Source organism: Castanea sativa, chromosome 12 (genome assembly GCF_040712315.1).
Source record: "Castanea sativa cultivar Marrone di Chiusa Pesio chromosome 12, ASM4071231v1".
NCBI lineage: Eukaryota > Viridiplantae > Streptophyta > Magnoliopsida > Fagales > Fagaceae > Castanea > Castanea sativa.
Window position 1 is genome coordinate 1,081,554 of NC_134024.1, and position 24,177 is coordinate 1,105,730.

The window sequence follows — 24,177 nt, forward strand, 5'->3', positions numbered from 1 at the left end:
CTTTGGGGTTTGTGGATGGAAAATTCTTGGAATGTCTTCAAAATTGTTTTAAAAAAGAGAGTTTAATTCAGCAGATGTCTAAAACTTCCAGAACTGGTCTATATAATTTTAAATAAAAAATAATTACAGGTTTATTATTTGATCAATAAACTTATTTTTTAAACACAATTTTAGATTACAAAAACTTGAAATTTTAACATTTATTTGATGACATAACAATTGATATTTGATCTTCTTGAAATTTTGCAAGCATGAGAATATAATAAGAACATGCAATCCGACATTTAGATTTCAAAATTCAAATTCAATATAAAAGATATATAAGGAATTTGTAGGGTTTCTCTTCAAGTTAATTCGGAGAGAAACTTTATTCACTGAAAAAGTCCCATTCCAAATGACATGAAACTAGCTGAATTTTTCTCTAATCGATTACAAGATCATACAGTTCATTCTCTCCCTTGCTAATTAAAACCAGAAATGAAGGAAAGGATTGCAAAGACGATTTTTTTTCTTCTGCATCTCTTAGAAATATTTCTAGATAAGCTGCCAAATTGTCCAACTCTCTTATCTGTCCTAGTATGAGAACAAGTTCCATGCCTTGCCTGACAATAAAAGCTCCATTAATTTTTTTTTTTTCAGATCTACGAAAACATAAATTAACTTTGGTTGTGCCTCTAACTCTTTGAGGGCTGAGGCACCAAAAAAGTATCAAGGCATTACAAGATGATCACAAAAAGATAATAGAAAAATGTTAAACAGCACGTAAATGAAAATTTCACTGTCACTCGATATAAAAAAAGTGTAAACAACTTTTGTTATATACCATAGCCGACAAATCCAAGCTTCACATTGCTCGGATGGAGCTCTATCGGAAAAGCTCTCCTTTTTATTTTTCAAGATTTTATTCTACTACATTTTTTTTTCTCCCCCTCTCCTTTTTCCTTATATAAGCACCACTCTTCTCCACTTTCTCCCTCCAATGTATAAAACTTCTTTTGCACCACAAGATATAAGTGGTGCAAAAGAATTCTCAGCAACTCATTTCACAACGCCAAATGGTCCGCATTTACGATGAAAAATCACAAAACATAGAAACTAATTATAAAACACCACAAAGAAAAGCCAATGCCTTGTCCATTCTCAGTCTATGTGCATGTGCAATTTCTCAGTGGTTCACTCCTGAAAGGAGTACAGCAAATAATGAGAGAAATTCAGTGTTTAGTTCATAAAGAAGTAAAATGGAAAGAAAAATTTTCCATGTATCACCAAGTAATGAATTTTTTCTTGTCAATAAGTCTAGTGGAAAAAAAAATTCATTGTTGAGGTGGTAAATGATTAGACTAAAATAAAAGTAAAAGGGAAAAAATAAAAAAAGACCAGGATCTTCCCGTACAAGCAAAAGTGAAAAATTTCAGTCCATTCAAGCAAATATCAATAAAACTGCGTTCCGTTGATATTACATTATATCGTAATATTACATTATTGTAATTTTACGTTAATATAATCTCAATATAAAAATATAACATTACATTATTTAGAAATGTGATGAGATTAAGATAATATGATATATTTTGTAATTTTAGATTATAATAATATTAAAAAAAATAAACTAAAAATTTAATATCACGTTATTGTAATGTGCATCATGTCAAGCAAAGCAAACACTCCATCAAAACACTGACAATTAAGCGTGATATGTACAGCGTACTGAAAATAACTTGATAGCTAGAACAAAATGTATAAATTCACATAACAACAGTCTGATAATAGGCTGCTATATATAAACTACATGAGTTTGCAGTACATAAGAGTTGCTGTACAATCGTGAAAATTTTCCTACGTCAAATGATATCAATTTGCCATAACAAAAAGAAATTCCAAGTTCACTGGTCATCGGCATCATCAGGTTAGGTAGAGATTATAAAAAATAAAGACACAAAAAATGAGAAAGCTCTCAAAAGTTGTCCAAAAAAAAAAGATAAATCTTTTTCTTTTTTATATTAAATTTTTTTTAAAAATAATTTATTAAAAGATTTTATTAACGTGTGTTCTAAGGTCTAAGGGTATACAATGGTATACTATTTTAGAAAAAAATTTATCAAAAATTAAAAAAGATATAAATTTTTTTAATTTTCAATAAAAAAAATTTTCAAAAATTAAGACTCTTATTAATATATAACCTAGAGTGCACCTAAATTGCATATATTAGTAATTCCTATTTTTAATTATAGATGCTACCAAATCCAAATCCGTACACCTTTTATCTCTAAAATGTAAAATTCTACTAGTCTAAGAACCATACCCGTCCGTTCGATTAAATCCACCACCACGTGTACCAAATCCTACCCCTTGCTTACCTGGAATCCACTGCTAACCCACATGTGGAATAGTTTTTTTATTTATTTTTTTGAGAAACTATTGGTGGAGTAGTGAGTCAATGACATTGACTAGAATTTAATTTTACAGTCCAATATTGACCAACACTTGCTAGTCCCTGTAAAAAAAAAAACACTCGTTAGTCTCTCCCTCTTTTGTCTATAGGAGTTCAAGAACTGGAAGTTGATCCATCAAGATCTCCTATATCTCACCTGGTCAGTATATATATATATATATATATATATATATATATATATATATATATATATTTTTTTTTTTTTTTCTTTTTTTTTCTTTTTTCCCCTTAAATCCCTCAGATTTTTTATTCCTGATGTTCTCGCTTTTTCTCTGGTGCTTTTATCAATTGTCCACTGATAACCCACATTATTGGAGGAATAGTGAGTAATTAGCATTTAATTTTGCAGTCCAATATTGACCAACACTCTCTAGTCTCTCTCTTGGCCAAAATGGGCAATTAGCCATAGATGCTGAAGAATATAGTTAGTAGTTAAGGTTTACAAACTATATATTTTACTAGCATCTCGAGTCTTAGAGAGTCGATTTTGGGGCTATAAATCGAGTATTTAATGTTTGATTTTTATGGTCTGATTCTGTCCGATGTGGCATTTTTTCCACGTAGCGATTACTTGGAAATCGAGTTTTAGAGACTCGATTTACAAGCCAAAATTTTTTTTCTCTAAGTCCATCCATTCCCAGAGCAAAACCCACCGCCAAAAAAAAAAAAAAAAAAAAAGCCCACCTGGGTCGCGTTGCCGGGGCGCACGACCTGGGCGCGCGACCAGGCAGGGTCGTGACCTAGGCGCGCTGCCTGGGCACGCGACCAGGCAGGGTCGCGACCTGGCAGCATGACCCAGGTCGCGCGCCCTGGGTGCAGCGCGACCCAGGTCGCGACCTAGGTGGGCCTTTTTTTTTTTTTTTTGGCGGTGGGTTTTGCTCTGGGAATGGATGGACTTAGAGAAAAAAAAATTTTGGCTTGTAAATTGAGTCTCTAAGACTCGATTTCCAAGTAATCGCCACGTGGAAAAAATGCTACATCAGACAGAATCAGACCATAAAAATCGAGCATTAAAAACTCGATTTATAGCCCCAAAATCGACTCTCTAAGAGTCGAGATGTTACTATTATATATACTTTCAAACCAATGCCTACTAACTATATTCTTCAGCATCTATGGCTAATTGCCCATTTTGGCCCTCTCTCTTTAGTCCACAGGAGTTCAAGAACTGGACGCTGATCTGTCAAGATCTCCTAAATCTCATCTGGTCAGTATATTTTCTTTCCCTTAAATCCATCCTAGATTTTTTTTTTCTCCTAGACCTCCTAGAATGTGTGGTTTTTTTATTATTATATATTTTTCACATAAATTTGTTGAGAGTTTTCAGATAAATGGGAACAGATGAAATGCAAAGATCGTAGAAAGAATTTTCTCAAAAAATAAAATCGTAGAAAGAAATGAATTACTATAATATACTTTTTCACAATAGAAGTAAAATTGATATTTCACTTATATTTCATTTAATGAATTAATATTCCTCTGGAGAAAATGGAATGTGATCGAATTAATGTTCTCTCTTGTTCTTAGTAGAGAATCTTAAATAGGGAAATATATGGAACATTTTTTAAAATTTCTTTTAATTTATTCTGTTTTATTCATTTCTCATCTCAAATGGATTTGATATTGATTTTTTATGTTGTAGTTCATGATTAACTAAGAGTTCATGATTAGGATCTTAAAATAGTGATTAATGCTTAGTGATTAAAATTTTGGTTTGATCTAGCACTGTAGCAGTGGCCATTGGGTAAGCGAAAGAAACAGAACATGGACGTGCACACGTATAACAATTATGTTGTTAGACATAATTCCGAAAATCATTTTGTTGTCAATCATAATAAATATGAGACTACGTTGAAGCAGTGGTTGGAGAAGAAAGAAAATCAAAATAATTGGTGTGATGATTATCGGAAATGGGATGCATATCGCCCAAAGGAGGAGGCTAGAAGAATTATACAGGGCATACTTTGTGCGGTTTATGAGCTTCACTCTCATAATGAAATTCATGGTCGTTTGTACCATCTTGAAAATTATGCAATCCAAGATAATGAAGTGGTGATTGGAGGTGATCATAAGGAGAAAAATTATATCTTCCTCACGCAAGAAAATTGTGAATTGAAGGAATGTTTTGGTGTTCCCGATAAAACCCAATTGGGTGACAGGCGGGCGGTGTTACATTTGATTTTTCATCTAATCCTTAAAGTTGACCCAAATGGGACTTTTGGTCGGCAATGGAAGTACCCAGAAGATTTGCAGAATCTAAATGATCTACTTAAAAAACCTAATTTGCTATCCCATGAATGGAAACTTATGGTTAATCATCCATCTTTGTGGCATTGGAAGTCAAGATTTGTTTACTTTGATCGTGTTTGGATGTATTTCAAGCAAGCAGGAGATCCTTCTGAGCTTCGGCGTATAAAAGGTGGATTTAGCAATATTAAACCAGAGGAGGATTGGCAATCAAAAATTCCTCTGGATTCCCCCCTTATTGAAGTGTACAATTACAATGGCGAAAATTCTTATGGAAAATCGACAAAAGATCTAATTCGTTATATTAGGAATGTGCGTGCCCATTATAAACAACATGTGCTAAGTAATCATGCTGCAGAGTACCACGAGTCACAATATATTGAATTGAAGATTACTGAAGTTTTCAGATCCTTTTTGGTGAAATTGTACTACACAATGTGTTGGAAGGATATTGAAATCTAAAGGCTTAGGCGCTTAGCACTGGTCCTTTTATGTATTGAGAAGGGTTCTTTTCTATGTTGTAGATGACGTTTTGAGTTGTTGGTTAACAAGATCCAAATCATGAGTGATATTATTACTACAAAATTTTTATAACTTATTTGGATTTTCGGGCTTGAATGCAGCTGCAATAATATTAAGATTCTTCTAAAGTTTATCATGTTTGTCATTTACAATATTGTGAATAGCTATATTCATTTATAATATTTAGATTCTTCTACTGTTTAAGGTATGTATTTTTTTAGCTGATGCAGTAATGCTTTTGCCCTATGCCCAGGTAAGATGTGTACTTTATTTAGGGATTTTTTTTTAATACAAAATAGAATTTTTACTCTAGCTTCTAATTTAAGTGTATATATGTGTAAAAAGCTCCATCTTGGAGATTTAAATCCCGGTCCTTACCCCCACACTCCACAAGCATTTATACTTGTGGAGTGACCACTGCACCAAGGATGTGCGATGGTAGGAAATAGTTTTTTTTTTTTTTTTATTCTTTCCCTGTGAAAATTTTCCTATATGGTTCCATGACCCACAACCTATTTTGTTTTGTTTTTTTTTTTTTTTTGATAAGTGAATTGACCGTATTTGTTAAGCGTTAAACTAATACAAGCAATCAAAAGTTGATTTTGATTTTTAATTTTTTAGTTTAGGAGTAAATGGATGTAATGGTATATAATATATATATATATATATATATATATATATATATATATATATTTATACAAGATAAAATTCTACTCTAACCTAATTTAAGTGTATATGTGTATAAGTCTCCCTCCTAGAGACTTGAACCCCGGCCCTTACTCTTCACACCCCACAAACACTTATATTTGTGGAGTGACCATCGCATCAAGGGTGTGCGGTGGTATAGTATATATTTAATGGGCAATATTCTTTGCACAAGTTTTAATGCTATGAAATTTTTTAATGTTTGTGTGAAGCAATTCTTTTTTTTTTTTTGAGGGGGAAGTTTGAAATTTTATTAATGAATGCCTCTCAAATCGGCTTGTAAAACTGAAAATAGCTGTGGTGGGACATCTTCCATCTACATTACAAGATCCGGAATGCTTTTTGCATATTTAGCCAGACTATGCGCTACTTGATTACCTTCTCTCTTAGTGTGAGAGTATGATAATTCATCAAAATTATTTGCTAAAGATTTGACATTGTCTATCAACAAACCAATAGGAGATAAACTGTTAGCATCCTCCCTTAAAGCTTTTATCACTGCTAACGAGTCACCTTCCAGGATAGCTCGTTTTATGCCGATATTTGAAGCGAAAGAAAGGGCAGCAGTTGCTGCCATGGTTTCAATCTCACACCCACTGTATGCCACTGGAATTTTCTTTGCACAGGACGCCATAACCAATCCTTCATCGTTCCTTATAACCTATGAAGCACGGGTGCGTTTCGGGATTCGGGTGCGGGTGCGGGACTCGGCAATTTTTGAAAAAGTAGGGTGCGGGTGCGGCGGGGTGCGACGATTAAAAAATTCTTAAAAATATTTTTATTTATATTTTTAATATATTGCTAAACATACTTTTTTACATTATATAAATATATACCAAATTTAAGAACAATGGTAAATAATAACTAGAATACAGAGAATAGGAGAAAGCCTAGCTGAAGAGTGAAGGTAGAGAGTGGGAGAGAGGCTCAAGAAAAATGAAGAGGGAGAGGGTTGGGTTTTGGTTTTTTTCCAAACGGTGCGTTTGCACCTCTTTTTTTTTTTTTTTTTTCCAGCCATAAGCACCTGTTGTTGTTTTTTTTTTTTTTTTTTTTTGAATTTCGGCCGGTATCGGCCGATTTCGCCCGGACCGATTTCACCCGATTCGGGCCAAATCGGCCCAATTTCGCGCGCGTCGGCCCGAATCGGCGCGAATCGCACCGAAAAAAATGTTTTTTTATTGCTGGACGCGGCACGGACGCGCAGGCAGCGGCGTTGCCTGCGCGTCGCCGCGTCCGACGCGGGTGCGGCGGCCCAAACGCCGCACCCGTGCTTCATAGCTTATAACCACGCCGATCCCAGACTTATTTTCATTCGCAAACACCGCACCATCGAAGTTAATAATTACTAACTCCACAGAGGGCGGCCTCCAACGTTTTTCTTCAGCTCTATTACTCTGTCTTACGATTTCAACAGTATCCACCTGCTGTGCCTTGAAAAATCTCGCCACCAAGCTTTAGAGACTGATGCTACCTGATGAAGTGCTGTTACAGGTTGGTTTAGTCGAGCCTTGTTCCGTTGATTCCAAACAGTCCAAGCCGTGACAGCAAACAGCTCCATATTCCTGTCTTCTGCTATGATCCATGAGAAAAGCTCCTTGAAGTCCATGAACCCAACTGAGTTTCTGAAGTGCCACAGCTCCATATCACTCCAGACCACGTCTAGCTCTGAGCAAGCCCATAAAGCATGAAGTGGGTCTTCATGGGCAACATGACATCGATCACAAAGTGGATCGACAGTGATGGTTCGTCTTAGCAGAGCTATTTTAGTGGGCATGGCATTACGGCAAGCTCTCCACATGAGATTCTTCACTTTTGGTGGCACCTTCATTGACTAGATCCTTTTCCAAAGCTGCTTGTCACTGTCTGGTGAGGCTTGTGGGATGGATGAAATTTCAGCTTCTTCTTTAAGAAATTTATACCCCGATTTGCAGGTATAATCTCCATTACTAGTGAAAGGCCAGTACAGCTTGTCCTCTAAAGCAGCACGGCTCAATGGGATTTTTTTTATGCTCTCTGCAACCTCTGGAACAAACAACCCATCCACCAACTCTTGATATCCACTCTCTTTTAATGGGGTCTATTAGAGAATCTACATTTGAATTTGCAAAATCCTCTATAGGGCATTCAAGTAATGGTGCTGTACACGTCTTGGGTAGCCATTTACTCTGCCAGATTTTTATCTTCTGCCCATTCCCAACTCTCCACCTAGCTCCACTTAGAATTACATCCCTTCCTCTAAGAATACTCCTCCAACCATATGAGCCTAATCTTGAATCAGGTGCCTCCAAAATAGAAGTGTTTGGGACTTTAGCTATGATGTCGAGGAACTTTAGGTGTAATTTAATCCCATGTGATGCCAAAATGCTAGCTTTTATAAGGGCGGCGCTACCTAATGTTTAATTGTTTAGATCGTTCACATGTGTTCATGTGAACGATCTTACTTTGAAAAATAAAATTATATATCCTAGAAAAAAAAATTTTAAATTAACATGGGTTGTTCATTATTGACCTCCCTAAAAAGAATTTTTTTAAAAAAATCTTTAAGCACTCTAAATAAAAATTTGAGTCCAGTGAAAATAAAATTGGGTTAATTACTTGTTTGGCAGGATCCAGATTCAGGGATCGAATCATAGGATTGGCATGAGGATTGTGAGATCCTATTTTTTGATTAAAAACAATCCATAATTATAATTTACAATATATATATATATATATATTAAAGAAACATTGAAAAAAAATTAATTTTTGACACAAATTAGTTAAATTACTAATAAAGTATCAAATTACAAATCACTATAAGAAAAAAGCCTTATTACAACAAAATTTTTTGTTGCAATAAACCTATACTGCAAAAAAAAAAAAAAAAAAAATTATGTTGCCCACTGTTGCGATAAAGTATATGGTAATAGACTATTACAATAAAAATATTGTTGCTATAATTTGTTACAACAAAATTTTTTTATGATAGGACAGTCTATGGTAATAGATTATTGCAATAAAAATATTGTTGTTATAATTTGTTACAACAAAATTTTTGTTATGATAGAATAGTACGATTGATCATTATAAATAACATTATCGTCATTTTTAGTAGCCACATGACCTGCATCATCTAATAGATAATCATTAAAACATTTGGGGATTCATTCACTTCATTTCCATTGGCATCACCAAACTCAGATGCATCCCTAATAGTATGATTTTTTTTTTTTTTATCATTTTTCACCTAGCCAAAAAACAAAGGAAGTTTATATCTAAAGTTTTATCAATTTGGGCTAAGGCCACTTGATCATCTGTTTATTAAAGTTTTTTTTTTTTTTTTTATATATAATAAATTTGGGGCATTTGGGCTCCATTTGGAGGCCCAAAAAAAGAATTTTTCATTTTATTTTTAATTTTTAATATAATAGGATCTTAAGTACCCTATAAGATCCTAAGATCCGAATCAGGATCCCTCATGAATTTGACCTTAGTAGAGATCCTAGTGAGATCCAAGACGGTTTAAGGATGTCAGATATTAGAATTGTAAGATCGTAATATTCGGATCAGGATACTGATAACCATGGTTTGGTCCATAAACTTTACATTATGTGTCAATTTGGTCTCTAACATTTTTAATGTGTCAGTTTAGTTCCTAACTTTTTAATAAGGGTGTGCATGGGTTGAGTTGGGTCGGGTTGAGGAGTTTTTTCAACCCAACCCACCATGACGAGTTAAAGAAAATCCAACCCAACCCAACCCATTATAGGGGTCCAACACAACCCAACCCACGTGAATCAAGTTAGGTTGGGTTGGACAATTTTTAAAAAAAAAAATTTCATTATTACTATTATTATCATTAAATTGAACATTAGAACAATGCCACCACAAATAAGAACAAATTTATAACCAAATGATCATGAGTATAACACCAAACAAATACAAACTATATGAGAAGAACTTAGGGCTTGGGTTTTATTTACGAAGATGGGCAAAATATTAAATAAAAAATTATATAATATATATTTTTAAAATTTTAAAATATATTAAATATAGGCTGGTCGGGTTGGGTTAGGTAGATTTCTAAATCTCATGACCTGAACCTAACCTAACCCACTGTAAAAAAAATTTCATGACTTAACCTAACCCACTAACCATTAAAAACCAACCCAACCCGGTGGGTTGGATTGGGTCGGGTCGGTTTTAGTGGGTTGGCAGTAGGGGCAGAACTACATGTTAGGGTGGGGGGCCCCAAAAATTTTTGAAAATATTTTTATATTATAGAGAAATATTTAATATTTTAATAATTAGCCCCCAAATATTTGAGTTAGTCAAATAAAGTTCTAAAAAAATTTGTCCAATTGGTCTTTAGTAGTTATAGAGAATGTATTGGTTTTCAAATTCTTTTTTTATTTTTTATTTTTTGTAAAATGTGTTTTTGTATTTCTTAAAATCTTCAGGAGAGAGTTTCACATACATACACACTTAGATTAAAGTAGAGTAAAATTTCTATTTTGTATCAAAAAAAAAATTCACTATAAAAGATACTACATTCGCTATGTGTATATAGATGTATGTGTTTGTGTATGTGTATGGAAGTTTGTATAAACTAATAATTTATTAACACAAATCGGCTCCCCCAAACAAAAATTTTTGGCTCCGCCCTTGGTTGGCGGGTTCACTGCACACCCTTACTTTGTGGTATTGTGTCAAAATGGTCCTTGCCATTAAATGATGGATGTAATGATACATATTTAATAGGGAATATCCTTTGCAAAAGTTTAAGGCTATGAGAATTTTTAATGTTTGTGTGAAGCATTCTTAATTTATGATGTTGAGGAACCTTAGGTGTGATTATAGACACTTCATTTGTATCCATTACGATTCGAGCTCTCATTCCTCAATGAAGAAATCAATAGAAGGGTTTGAGACTGGTCTAAGTCCTAGCTAAAGAAACTCTTCAACTTAAAGAATGCTTTGGAAGAGGAAAAACCTTGCAAGAACCCCAAGCAGGTGTATGCATACTTAAGCCAGCATACTCGAGCATGTGTTTGCACTTAGGTTTAAGAAGTTCATGTAAAGAAAGTTTTTAATGGAAATGTGGCAAAGCTAATCCCACATTGCTTGGGAAGAGCTCTATCCCTTCTCTCTAAACCCTATAAAAAGGCCCCATGACTCTTTTCCCACAACACACCGAATCTACTCCAAAAAAGTGATTTAAAGAGAAGTTCTTTACTTTAAAAAGCATCCCAAGTTAAAGTTTCTTGTCAAGGACCTATTAGCGTATAAATCCTCTAGTTAAACTCATTGTTTTGAATTCTATTCCATTCCGGCCAAAACTGCTGGAAAATATTGTACCAGTAAGCAAACCGGAATGAAATACCTCCTTGTTCCATCTCAAGCAAAATTTTGGCACATTCTGAGAATTCCGGTTGATTTCGACCAATACTGGCTGGTATTCAAATTTCGGCCAATGGAATTGGTTCCTCTTCTTCGTCTTCTTCCATTTTTCTGGGTTAGTCAGCAGTGACCCAACACTTTCCTCCATTTTATTCTCTTTTGTAGGCAACCATAAACCCTTATCGGCACTTTGTTGACACCCCATTTTGCAACCCATGTTTAACCTCACATGGAGGGTAAAAGAGTAATTTCACCTTGAAAATAGACATCTTAATTGTGGCCATCAAATCCTTAATTTCATTTCATCAAAATGATCTTGATGTTGTAACGATCAAATTGACTGGTCATAAACCTTAATCGGACCATTAGATTGAAAGTTATCATCAAATCAAGTTTTACTAGCTAAGATGCACTATTCCAAATTGAGTTTGACTATATGTGATTATGAAAAATTGATTCCAATTGGTTATAATTATAATCAATTTGAAATTAATGACGCGTCATAATTTGATTGGCTAGGACTACAATTTATAGTAAGGTTGTGCACATTTGATTAATTAGATAATCAAACATTAATTGTTTAATGAGTAATTTGTATAATTATCTTTTTAATTGGGGTAAATTTGGGACTGATTAATTCTGAAGTGGAAGTTATTGGAGCCTATTAATGTTAATTAGAAACCAATTTGGAGCCAATTAATGTTAATTATGCTGAAACTATTTTCCAACAAATGACCTCTGCTCATCATTTCATTGATATCTCTCTAAATATTTTGAATCTATGAGTGAGGTTAATTTTTACAAAAACTAGACATCTGTGGCTTCAATTTGACCACAAGAATGAGGCAGTTCCGATCAAAATTAAGAATGATATGATTTTTCAAAATTAACTCTGAAACTATTACAAGAGCTCGGGGAAAACCAAGGTTTTAGACATTTTGCTTGCACATCACTCCCACTAACCTCCAAATTTAATGTACCATCTTTCTCTAAATATTGAAATAGGGTTTAGGTTCATGATTCTCTTTAATCTTTTATCAACCCTTATTAAAAGCCCTTCCATTCATAATTTCTCCACCACCACTATATAAACTCTCATTTTCTCCATTCCAAGATACAGAAACACTCTTTCTTCTCCCCTCTTGATTTCTAGTGAAATAAAGTATTCTTGTCTTATTTTGGTCTTCTTGAGACTTAAGATATTAAGTGAGACCCACTCTCTCTTGAAGGCCTCCATCAAGAGTCTCTTCTTTCACCGTGTGGATCTTGCATGAAGGATAATCCATTAACATAACTTGTTTTTTTTATATAACTATGATGAGAATTTAAGATTAGAGCATGCTAATGACTATTTAAATTTCCTAAATATGTTTGAATGTTCTTAAATGTTGATATGTGCTCTTCACATGTTCTTAGTTGTTCATTACATGTTTATGCATGACACTAGCTTTGATCTTAAATCCTAATCCAAAATATGAAAAATATGTTAATTTCATAATTCTTTCAAATCCTTAAATCTAGGATATCACCATCCACACACATTCACTAGAATTTATTTTTTCAATCGAAATGCAATAATTAATAAACGGAATTAGGGTTTATCATATGAATACACATTAAATTCAACATGCAAATTTATTGATATCATATTCTATTATATGATATGAATGTTGGCCACCATAATCCAAAAGACTGGTTTTACTGGGCAAGGTGGGTGCTTAACACCTTCCTACCTTGTAACATAGTCTCTGAACTTAGATTAAGGGTTAATAGATCAATGTTTATCTATGTAATTTTTAATTTCTAGATTATAACTAGGAAACAAAGTCATGTACTTTATCTTAGTTTGTATCTAGGACCAAAGCTATATAATTTTCTATGATCAATGTAAATTCAGTTTCAAATTAATAAAATGATGAAATTTTCAATTATGGTTTTTTTTTTCCAATAATTAAATAAGTGGTGACTCCATTGCAAAAACCTTAATCTAAAGGGGAAAATATAATTAGTTGAACCTCTATTTTGAGGGGCAATAACATAACTTCACCCATTCACATGGGTTTGGCCCAATTCCGAAAGGGGCCGGGGGTGCGGTCTATCATACACTTCTTCTTCTTCTTCTTCTTCTTCTCTCTCTCTCTCTCTCTCTCTCTCTCTCTCTCTCTCTCTCTCTCTCTCTCTCTTTGTAGCTTGGTTTGTCTATCATGTCTTGTTTATTGTTATAGACTTTATGGTTTTATTTTAAAACTAGTTTTGCACGTGCTTGCTATTGTACTCAATAGTCACATGAGATCAAATATAGAACCTATTATCAACTTGTATCTATAATATAAATTCCAATTTAGATCAATCCCACTTCTAAAATCAAATCCAAATTAAAGAAGACACATATTCTATGTCATGAAACAATGAAAATAATTTGAAAAGTACTTTTCAATGCCATCAAAACATTGAACGTCATCAAAATTCAAAACATCATAAAGAATTTATAAACAATGATCTTTCTCTTGACTTCTTAAACGTTTAATCTCATTTGCTAATCCACACTTTCTACTTTGTCAAAGGCATAACCTCTCAAGTATCTGTAGTGTTAAGCCATAAAACATGCACATGATGCATAGGTATTGTTTTTTGTGATGTAGTGAGGTAAGTGACAGTAAGTCATGCATAATTACATGAACATGTATATGAAATTGATGATAAACATGATATACTTGATGAATATGATGAGTTTAATGATGAATATGTGTGAAGACAATGTCTATAATGCAATGTGCTTGCTGCCTTTGGCTGATATAATGACATGTTTGCTGCATTGGTTATGTGATGTTGTTTCCATGATGCTATGTACATGTCTATACTTAGGTGAATATTAGGTATATGTATGTAATGATGATGTGAAATACCATGCCGAGATGTATGTTAGGACATGTGTAAATGTCATGTTTAGATGTACGTACATGATGAGATGCCATGTGATAAGATGTGATGAGATGATGATTGCTATGCCCTAATTAGATGAATATTAGATTGTATGCTAAATGTATTTTAGGATACTCTTTATGTGTGTGTGTGTGTGTGTGTAGATAGCCTATTAGAGGACCATTTGATGGAATTAAGATATGGAACACAATGAGTGGAAATTGACCTATGAGTCGAGTGGGGTTGGGTGCCTAACATCACGGGCGCTTGCGCCCACCGTGACGACTTTACTGGGGATAGAGAAGTTTAACTCCATTATATTCCATCTCCTAAATCTAACAAAGACGCTTCTAATATGGTTACACATACTTTCATTGGAAACTATCATGCAACGATTTCAAAATATGAAAACTTGTAAAAGAAATGGTAAAACTCCATGCATTTGCATATATATATATATATATATATATATATATATCTTGTAATGTTGATATATTCAAGTTTTCTTTTTATGAAATTTTGTTTAATTTAAGTTTCTTAATAACTAATCTAAAAAAAAAAATTCTGGAGTCACCACTGGAACAATCTTTATTCTAGGTTGTTAAATGCCTTGATTTCCTGCTAGAATAAATACAACAAAACCTAGATTATGTGTGCGACTTGAGAACTTGACATGTTTCACTTCAAATCCACAATTAATGCTCATTATCCAGAATCTCTAATAGTAAGCATTAAAAATTGCAGGATGATAAGAAAGAATGAAAAGAAAAATACTTCAGAGTTGTTTAATTTGAGTAGAAGTGGAATGATGAAGGATATGATAAATCAAGTTTCCTTCCTGCTGCCAGCACTCTCCATCCACCCCACCCCCCCCCCCTTCCCCACCTCGATTTATTGGTTATTATTAAAGTTGCACTATGATAGTCCTTAAGCACTAGAATCCGATGTGCTAAAAGACTCTAAATGCTATTTTAGCACGCCATAGAGCAAAAAACTCCCTCTCCATCCAATGTGTTGCTTGAGTAAAAATTTGCAAAAAATATTTACAATCATCTGGTCCTAGGATTTGCTAAAATGCTACTTTTATATATATTTATATATATATATATATATATATATATATATATATATATATATATTAATCTCTCTCTCTCTCTCTCTCTCTCTCTCTCATGGGTTTATGGTGGTGGTAGGTTTTTGGGGTTGTAGCGGTTTAAAAAAAAAATGGTGCAAAAGTAGCATTTTGACGTGCTAAAGTAGTTTTTTTTTTTTTTTTTGGCAAAGCTTGAGTCTAGTATCCAATTACATCACACCTATTAAGAAGGCAACACGTGTCCATTTTTGGTTACATATCATCATTCCAACGAGTCTGGTGCACTGGATGTATTAGGCTCAAGTCAAGTCTTCTTTTATTTTTTTAATTCCTAAAAAATAAGTATTTTTTTTCACACCAAATGCTAATGCTAGGCGTTTATAAGGAATTTAAAGTAATTATTATATATATAAAAAAAATAAATAAATAAAAACTTTTAACTGCCTTATGCATATTTACCTATTCATCCTTTCTCAGAGAGAATGGCCTCATTGAAAGAAAAGGGTGATGAGCTAGGATCAAGTTCCGATGCTATACAACGGGTGCAATTACCCTTCCCCACCCACCCCTGCACTCACAAAAAGCTTTTATCACTTTTATTTTTTAACTTTTTATTTATTTATTTAATGGTTGAGAATTTTTTTTTTTTTTTAGTCATTGAGAACAAGTGCAATATCACTTGATTGAAAGATAAAGGAGACTCAAGTGTTGGATGCTAAGAGATGGGAAAGAGATCTAAGAGCATCCACATTGGTGGAGAGAAAAATTTGACTATTTGGCATATATAAAAGTCACTTTATCCATTTTATCTTTTTACTTTATAATACACTCAACATCACTAGATTTATATTTTTAGCTATTTGATTAAAATAATATAAAGAACTCATTCAAATAAAATAAAAAATATTTACCACAAAAACCATTCAACCAGCCACAATTACCTCCACCACCACTCCACCATCTACAACCTCCATGTGGCAACCACATCCCATGAAAAAAAAAGAAAAGAAAGAAGCACAAGCCATCACTACCAGCCACCACCACCGACCCACCATTTTAACCATAACCCACTGTTACAACCAAACCCTTAGCCAAAATCAAACCTACAAACAAAATCAAACACCAAACCACCAACACAACCGCCATTTCAACCACAATGACAACCACAACCACCATCACCACCACCACCAAACCCACAGTGTATAGCTAAAAATAGTTGTGCACTATAGCTGAGAAGCCAAATTATTTGGCTTTGGCTCCACCAATGCAGCCCTAGTTTTGTATTTGGCGGTATTAAAAATAGCAATAAGGCTTTTTAGCACCACCAATAATAATGCTCTTAAAGATACAATATTAAACTAGTTGAGGGACAGCTCAATCCCTTTGAAAGCTCAACCATTTCCCTCATTTCAAATGGAGCACATCGAACACGGTGGGATTGTTGCCCAACAACACTGCTCTTTACCAACTACTCCTTCCAATGTTTCAAAAGCTACAACATTTTTTGAGCATGAGAAAGAACATGCTGAACTAAGCAAAAATCAATCAATTCTATTATTACTGCAGAAAAATACATGAAAATCATTGATTTTTTTTATTTACAAAATCAAATTAAATTGAATAAAAATAAAGCTGTAAAAAAAATCCAAATTATTAAAACAAAAGAAGACAAGAAATGAAGAAAAGAGAGAGAGAGAGAGAGAGAGAGAGAGAGTTAAGTAGTAATTCATTTCATAAGGCCTAACGTCCTCATTGATCATGATACGCAGCATCTTGTAGCTGCTCCTCTGCTGTTGCACCGGTATTTCCCAAACACCAGTCTTGTATATGCAAAATGTATAATTTTTTCAGTTAAGAGAAAAGCTGATGTAAAAATAAATAAATAAGACATGCTCCAATGTTGCATTTGATGAACCAAACAGAGAGTAAATAATCATTTGAATGCAAAAGGCAAATGAATGTGAAATTTAAAATTAGAGACCCAAAAGAGAAAAAAGAATCAAGTTGTAAATAATAGAACTTGTACTGATCTATAGTTTATCAACTTTATTATGACCAAATAAAGCAATGGGTCTAGAATTTGATCATTTTTACTTTTTTAACTCTTAAATTCCTTCAATATCCCTTTACCAATACCAAGAAATATGCAGAATCTTCTGCATTTGAGTCCAAATACATTGAAACCCAATTATGTGAAAACTGCTTCAAGACCTTTTATTTTAATTCTCATCGTTTACAGCATGAAAGTAAAACAGAGAAGGATAAATTAATAGAACCAGACAAGGGCAGAAAAAAAAAAAAAAAGCTGACAATTCCCACAATTGAAGCTTTGATCTTCCAAGAAGGTTTCAGTTATATACTATGAGACCGAGAAATAAGGAAACAGTTGTTTTGTGAAAAGGAATGATGAAGAGGAAATTCAAGGAGAAAAATGTTTACTTTATACAGTTGAGCTATTGGTAAGCTGACACCAGATACTCTGGCCATACATATGTAGAAGTACCTTAAACTATGCATACTAAGGATACAGTGGACTGAAGCTAGACCCCCGCATACTAATATATGTTTCAGTGTAATATCAAAGTCGGATGATTGTTTAGTCCTTCAATGTCATTAAGTTATATTGATACTTTTGTTTATCAAAAATAAAAAAGCTGTATTGATACTTTCAGTCGTAAGATGTTAAGGACTGGATGGGTTGGGAAATTCTGGTGGGTTGCTTCGAGGGAACCTAATCCTCCATAGCAGAATTACAGGGACGATAGAGAGGAAGAGAGAGAGAGAGAGAAGAAGAGAATATCCAAATCAACAATTCAATTATCAATGCCCAATACAATCTGTACTCTTCCCAATATATGCAAGTTACAAAACCCCAACTAACTAACTCTAACCACTAATCAGTTAGTTATGAAGGACTAACTAAACTGCCACATGTCATGATGAGTAATACTACTTTACTATGCTCATGTATGCTAACTACTATAGGTATCTAACATTACTCCTCCCATTTAAAGCACTTTACCGACAAGGTGAGGAAAGGTGTTCTGCAGCTGATGTAAGGACTCCCAAGTAGCATCCTCAGGTGGGCAGCCCATCCATTGCACCAAAACCTCAGTGATCACTCGAGATCTCAATGACTTAGTCCTTGACTGCAGCACAGCAATAGGTCACTAAAAATCTGGCCTTCCTCATCCACTGGTGGCAGAGCTGGCATGGAATGCACATTTAGACCAAGCTTCATCTTGAAGCAAGAAACATGAAAAACAGGATGTAATTTGGACTTAGGAGGTAAAGCCAACTTATAAGACAGTCCCAACTTTCTGCAGAATCTGAAAAGGTCCAAAAAACCTTGGGAGACAGCTTCCACTTCCCTTTATACGCCGTCTTCTGCCTATAAGGCTGCAGCCTCAAGTAGACCCAGTCACCCACATTAAAGGACCTATCTTGCCTGTGCTTATCAGCTTGGAACTTCATCTTCTCTTGTACAGCAGCTAGGTGGCCCTTAAGAGTAGCTAGAACTGCAGCTCTCTGACACAGAAGAGAATCTAAAGCATCCACTCTAGTGGTGCCAGGAATGTAGCTTTGCAGTGTAGGAGGGGGAAAACCATACAATGCTTCAAATGGTGTCAACTTTAGACTAGTGTAGAAATTAGAATTGAACCAATACTCTGCCAAAGATAACCACTCTGCCCATCTATGTGGTCTGTCAACAGTAAAAGCCCTCCAATATTGTTTCAAACATTTGTTGACAATCTCAGTTTGGCCATCAAACCAAGGCTGATAAGCTGTAGACATGGCTAAGGTGGTACCTTGCAAACGAAACAACTCAGACCAAAAAAGGGAAGTGAAAATGGCATCCCTATCACTGACAATAGTGGCAGGCATACCATGGAGCTTGAAAACATAATACATATACAATGAGGAAACCATAGCGGTAGTATAAGGGTGAGAAATAGGAATGAAGTGAACATATTTGGTCAACCTATCCACTACCACCAGAATCACCTCAAACCCCTGTGATTTAGGCAGACCTTCAATGAAATCCAAACTTACATCAGTCCAAGGAGTAGTAGGAACTTCCAAGGGCTGAAGCAATCCAGCTAGTGCATAAGTTTCTAATTTAATCTGTTGACACACATCACACTTCTTGATGTCAAACTTCATACCATGCCAATAGAACTCCCTCTTGGCCCTCTAATAGGTTTTGAGAAACCTAGAATGACCAGCAACAGGGCTGCTGTGAACAACTTGGAGAACCTGAGGTAGCAAAGGGGAGTGTGGTCCCAAAAAGAATCTACTCTTGTAGAAGATCAAGTCATTCTGCCAAGTAATTCCCTTTGGAGCATTACCAGATTGGATGGACTGAATTAATTGCTGTGTGGACTGATCTTGAGTATAACTCTCTTTAAGAACATTCAACCAAGTAGGATCAGGGACTGAAAGAAGAAACAAGTAACTAGACTTATGAGATTCACCCTGCTGGTACAATTCAGGAGCACCATCAGTTCTTCTAGAAAGGGCATCAGCTACCCAATTCTCCACCCCTTCTTGTACTTAACCACAAAGGCATATCCCAAAAGTTTTGCAAGCCACTTTTGCTGAGCAGGTGCAGCAATCCTTTGTTCCAACAAGAATTTAAGACTTTGGTGATCAGTCCTTACAATGAAAGGCATACCAAGTAGATAGAGTCTCCACTTTTTGACAGTAGTGGCCAAGGCCAATAGCTCAGTTTCATAGGTGGATAAATGAAGATGCTTGCCTTTCAAAACTTGACTATGGAAAGCAATTGGTCGATTGTCCTACATCAGTACAGCCCCCAACCTAAATCCAGAGGCATCACACTCAATTATGAAGGGCTTTGTAAAATTAGGAAGAGCTAAAACAGGAGGATGAGCTACTGCTGCCTTAAGTTGATTAAAAGCAGTGAGAGCCTTATCAGACCAATGAAACCCATCCTTCTTAAGGAGATCAGTCAAAGGTTGAGCTATGGAACCATACCCTTGAATGAATTTCTTGCAATAAGTAATAACCAATGAGGCCTAGAAAACCCCTCAAAGCCTTGACAGTAGTTGGGATAGGCCATTGTTGCATTGCAATAGTCTTTTAGGGTCAGCTTTAACCCCATCCAAGAGATAATATGACCAAGATATTCCACCTCAGCACATCCAAACACACACTGGGACATTTTGGCATACAACTGATGGGAAAGCAGAATTTTCAAAACAGTCTTCAAATGTGACAAATGGTCAGTTAAACAAGAACTAAAGACCAAAATATCATCAAAGAAGACTAAAACAGACTTTCTGAGATAAGGTTTGAAAGTAGCATTCATAAGAGCTTGAAATGTATATGGTGCATTGGCCAGACCAAAAGGTATCACAAGAAACTCATAATGGCCATCATGAGTACGAAATGCTGTTTTAGGAATATCCTTAGGTTTCATACAAATCTGGTGATACCCTGACCTTAAATCCAATTTAGAAAAGATAGTAGCACAGGCAAGTTCATTTAGTAACTCATCAACCAAAGGAATGGGAATTTTGTCATTAATAGTGGCCTTATTCAAAGCCCCATAATCTATGCACATTCTCCAACTCCTATCAACTTTTCTAACAAGTAAAACAAGTGAGGAAAAAGGACTCTGACTAGGCTGGATTGAACCAACCTCAACAACTCTTGCACAATTTTTTCAATTTTAGTATTTTGGAAATAGGGGTACCTATAGAGTCCCTCACAGATTGGAGAGGTGCCTTCTTTAAGTGTGATTTGATGTTCACGTCCTTAGAATGGAGGCAGTCCGGATGGAACCTCAAACACCTAAGAAAACTGGTCCAATAACTTTGACAGTGCAGTAGGTAATGGTGATTGCTCAAGACCAAGGTTGTTGATAGCTTCAATCTGAAGAACCAGACCTTTCTTGGCAGAGCTACTAAAGAATTTGTCAGCATCTAGGAGAGTAGACCTTGATGGGTGCAGACCTTGCAAAAACGCCCTTTTATCCAAGTAAGAAAACTCCATGTTTAATAACTTGAAGTCCCAAATGATTTCTCCCAAGGTACATAACCACTGGGTGCCAAGAACCACTGCACAACCCCCAAAATGCAGTACATAGAAATCCACCACAAATTTATACCCTTGAATTGAAATACTGACTCCATGACACACCCCTAAAGTTTTAATAACACTACCATCAGCTACTTTAACTTCCAAGATTTGTGAAGTGTCTAATTGTAAATGTAAGGTAGGCAACTCAGCAACATCTAAGAAATTGTGAGTGCTCCCAGAATCAATGAGAGACACTACTTCATGATTCATAATCCTGCCCTAAACCCTCATTGTCTGAGATGAAGGGCTACCCACCAATGCATACAATGGAATTTTAGCAGGTGGAACCACATCTTCATGCACATTATCCTGATGTCCCATCACCAACCCATCATCTTCTAACTCAACTAGCTGCACTCTTGATTTATGCTCAATTCCCACATCCCATCCCTTAAGCAAAAACAACTTTGCTCCCTTACTTTTTTTTGATAGGTAATAAAGATATATATTCAAGAACACTACCTTATGCAGAAAAACATAAGGCAGAGAGACAAGTACAAAGGGAAGAGGGAGAGTAAAAAGATAAAAAAAGAAAAAGAAACTAAGTACACAGGAGAGCTAAGGAATATAGGGAGAAAATCACTAGAGGTGAGCCCCCAAGCCCTAGACCAGTCAAATAGAGTGCCACTAAAAGAGTCCAAAAGCTGGTCATCCGAACTTTCCATGTCCTCGAACGTCCTCCTATAAACCCAATTTTCCTTCTCTCCCCCATTTGAGCACTAGTTAACCTTTGTAATGGCAGCCTTACCTTAGTATCAGTCTTACCCTCCAGCTTAGGAAAACCCAAGATAGAAGGTTTACCATTATCTATCATATTACTGAAAGATTTCCTACTACTCACTAGGTATTCATCTTGAAATTAGCTAAACCAAAGACTTCATTAAGAGATTTAGGCATTAGCATCCTTACTGGTAGCCTAATCTCATCTTTTAACCCACTCAAAAAACAACTCAAATTATGAGACTCAGACAAGCCCCTAATCCTATTAGAAAGAATCTCAAAATTAACTTTGTAAGAAATCACAGTTGTGGTATGTTTGAGTCGAGTGAGTGCCTCCATGGGATCATCATAGATCGTGGCACCAAAACAAGTCTAAAGAGCTTTGACAAAGACATCCCAGCTAGCAAAACCACCAGCTTGCTCAGCATCGTGGAACCAAATCAGAGCTTCTTCATCAAGATGATACAAGGCCAAAAGTATTGTGATAAGAAAAGAATTGATTTGTTCTATAAACCCAACTAGTTGGATCTTCCCCTTGAAAATTAGGGAATTCCAATTTCAGATTCTTGATGCAATTCATGGCTGAAGGCTCCAAGTTGTTGGCATTGTTAGTGAGGAGAGCTCTTGATCCATGCAACGGCAATACTTGTTGTTTTTCCTCAGCTTCAACCATCCTTTGCATGAACGAGTTGTTAATTTGCAATTGCTTCTGCATTTCCTACAGAGTATGTTCATGGCAATCTGTAATCTTGGATAAAGCTGCAATTTTTTCTGAGTTTTGGGAATTTGATCGAGTTTCAGTCATGGTGGTGAATTGGAATCGTAATGCTCTGGTACCAATGTTAAGGACTGGAATGGGTTAGGAAATTCTGGTAGGTTGCTTCGAGGGAACCTAATCCTCCATAGCAGAATTACAGGGAAGAGGAGAATATCCAAATCAACAATTCAATTATCAATGCCCAATACAATCTGTACTCTTCGAAATATATGCAAGTTACAAAACCCCAACTAACTCTAACCACTAATCAGTTAGTTAGTTATGAAGGACTAACTAAACTGCCACCTGTCATTATGAGTAATACTACCTTACTATGCTCATGTATGCTACCTACTATAGGTATCTAACAGATGTGTACACTGATCTTACAGCTTGATAAGGAATTACTGGGCTTTGTGCCTCTTGATTGCTGTTCGAGTTTGCTCCTCCACCCATTAAAAGTGATGTTAGAACCCTGATTTTTTATTTTTTATTTTGCTATGGCATTGCCTAGATCTTCCAAGGCTAGCTTAAAGCTTTGGTATTTTCACTCAGCAAGGCAGCAAGGAAATGCTAACAGCTCTGGCGGCACACTTCACCACACTAATTATCTTAAGAAGATTTCCTTCAGGTCTGAACTCTAAAATTTCACAATTTGGAGGGATTTCGTTTTTCAAGTTTCTCAATTTCTAAATCCTAATCTATAACTTATCTCTGCACTCCCAATCCTCTTCCCCAAATGAAAATTATTCTCCATTGGGAATCTAGAAATCACAATCTAACTGGAGGAGCCAAATTAACACCAATGTAACAGAAGAGTCAAATCTTTTCGATCTGCAAAATGAAGCCTCTGACAGGACAAAAAAACCCCCATATATTTCAAAATCTCAGAACCAAACCTCTCTTTCTCAGACACACATTTTTCAATTCCTAGACACTGTCTATTAAATAAACGTGGTTTGATTTTCACTGATGAAAAATGTGTGTAAACAATAAACTCAGAAAATATATATCTGAAAATAAAGCCAGAGGAAAAAAGAATTAACAACTCTACTTCAAAAATAAAAAATTTGAATTCCTAGACAAAAAAAAAAAAAAAAAAAAAAAAAAAAAAACCTCTATCTGACATACAAACACATTTTTTTCAATAATCGTTGACTTCGCACCTCCTCCTATACAGTACACTAATCAACAATTACTCCAGAAACTATTTGCAATATACAACATCCAAAACTAAGTAAAAAAATTCAACCCAACAACTGAAATTTTTTTTTT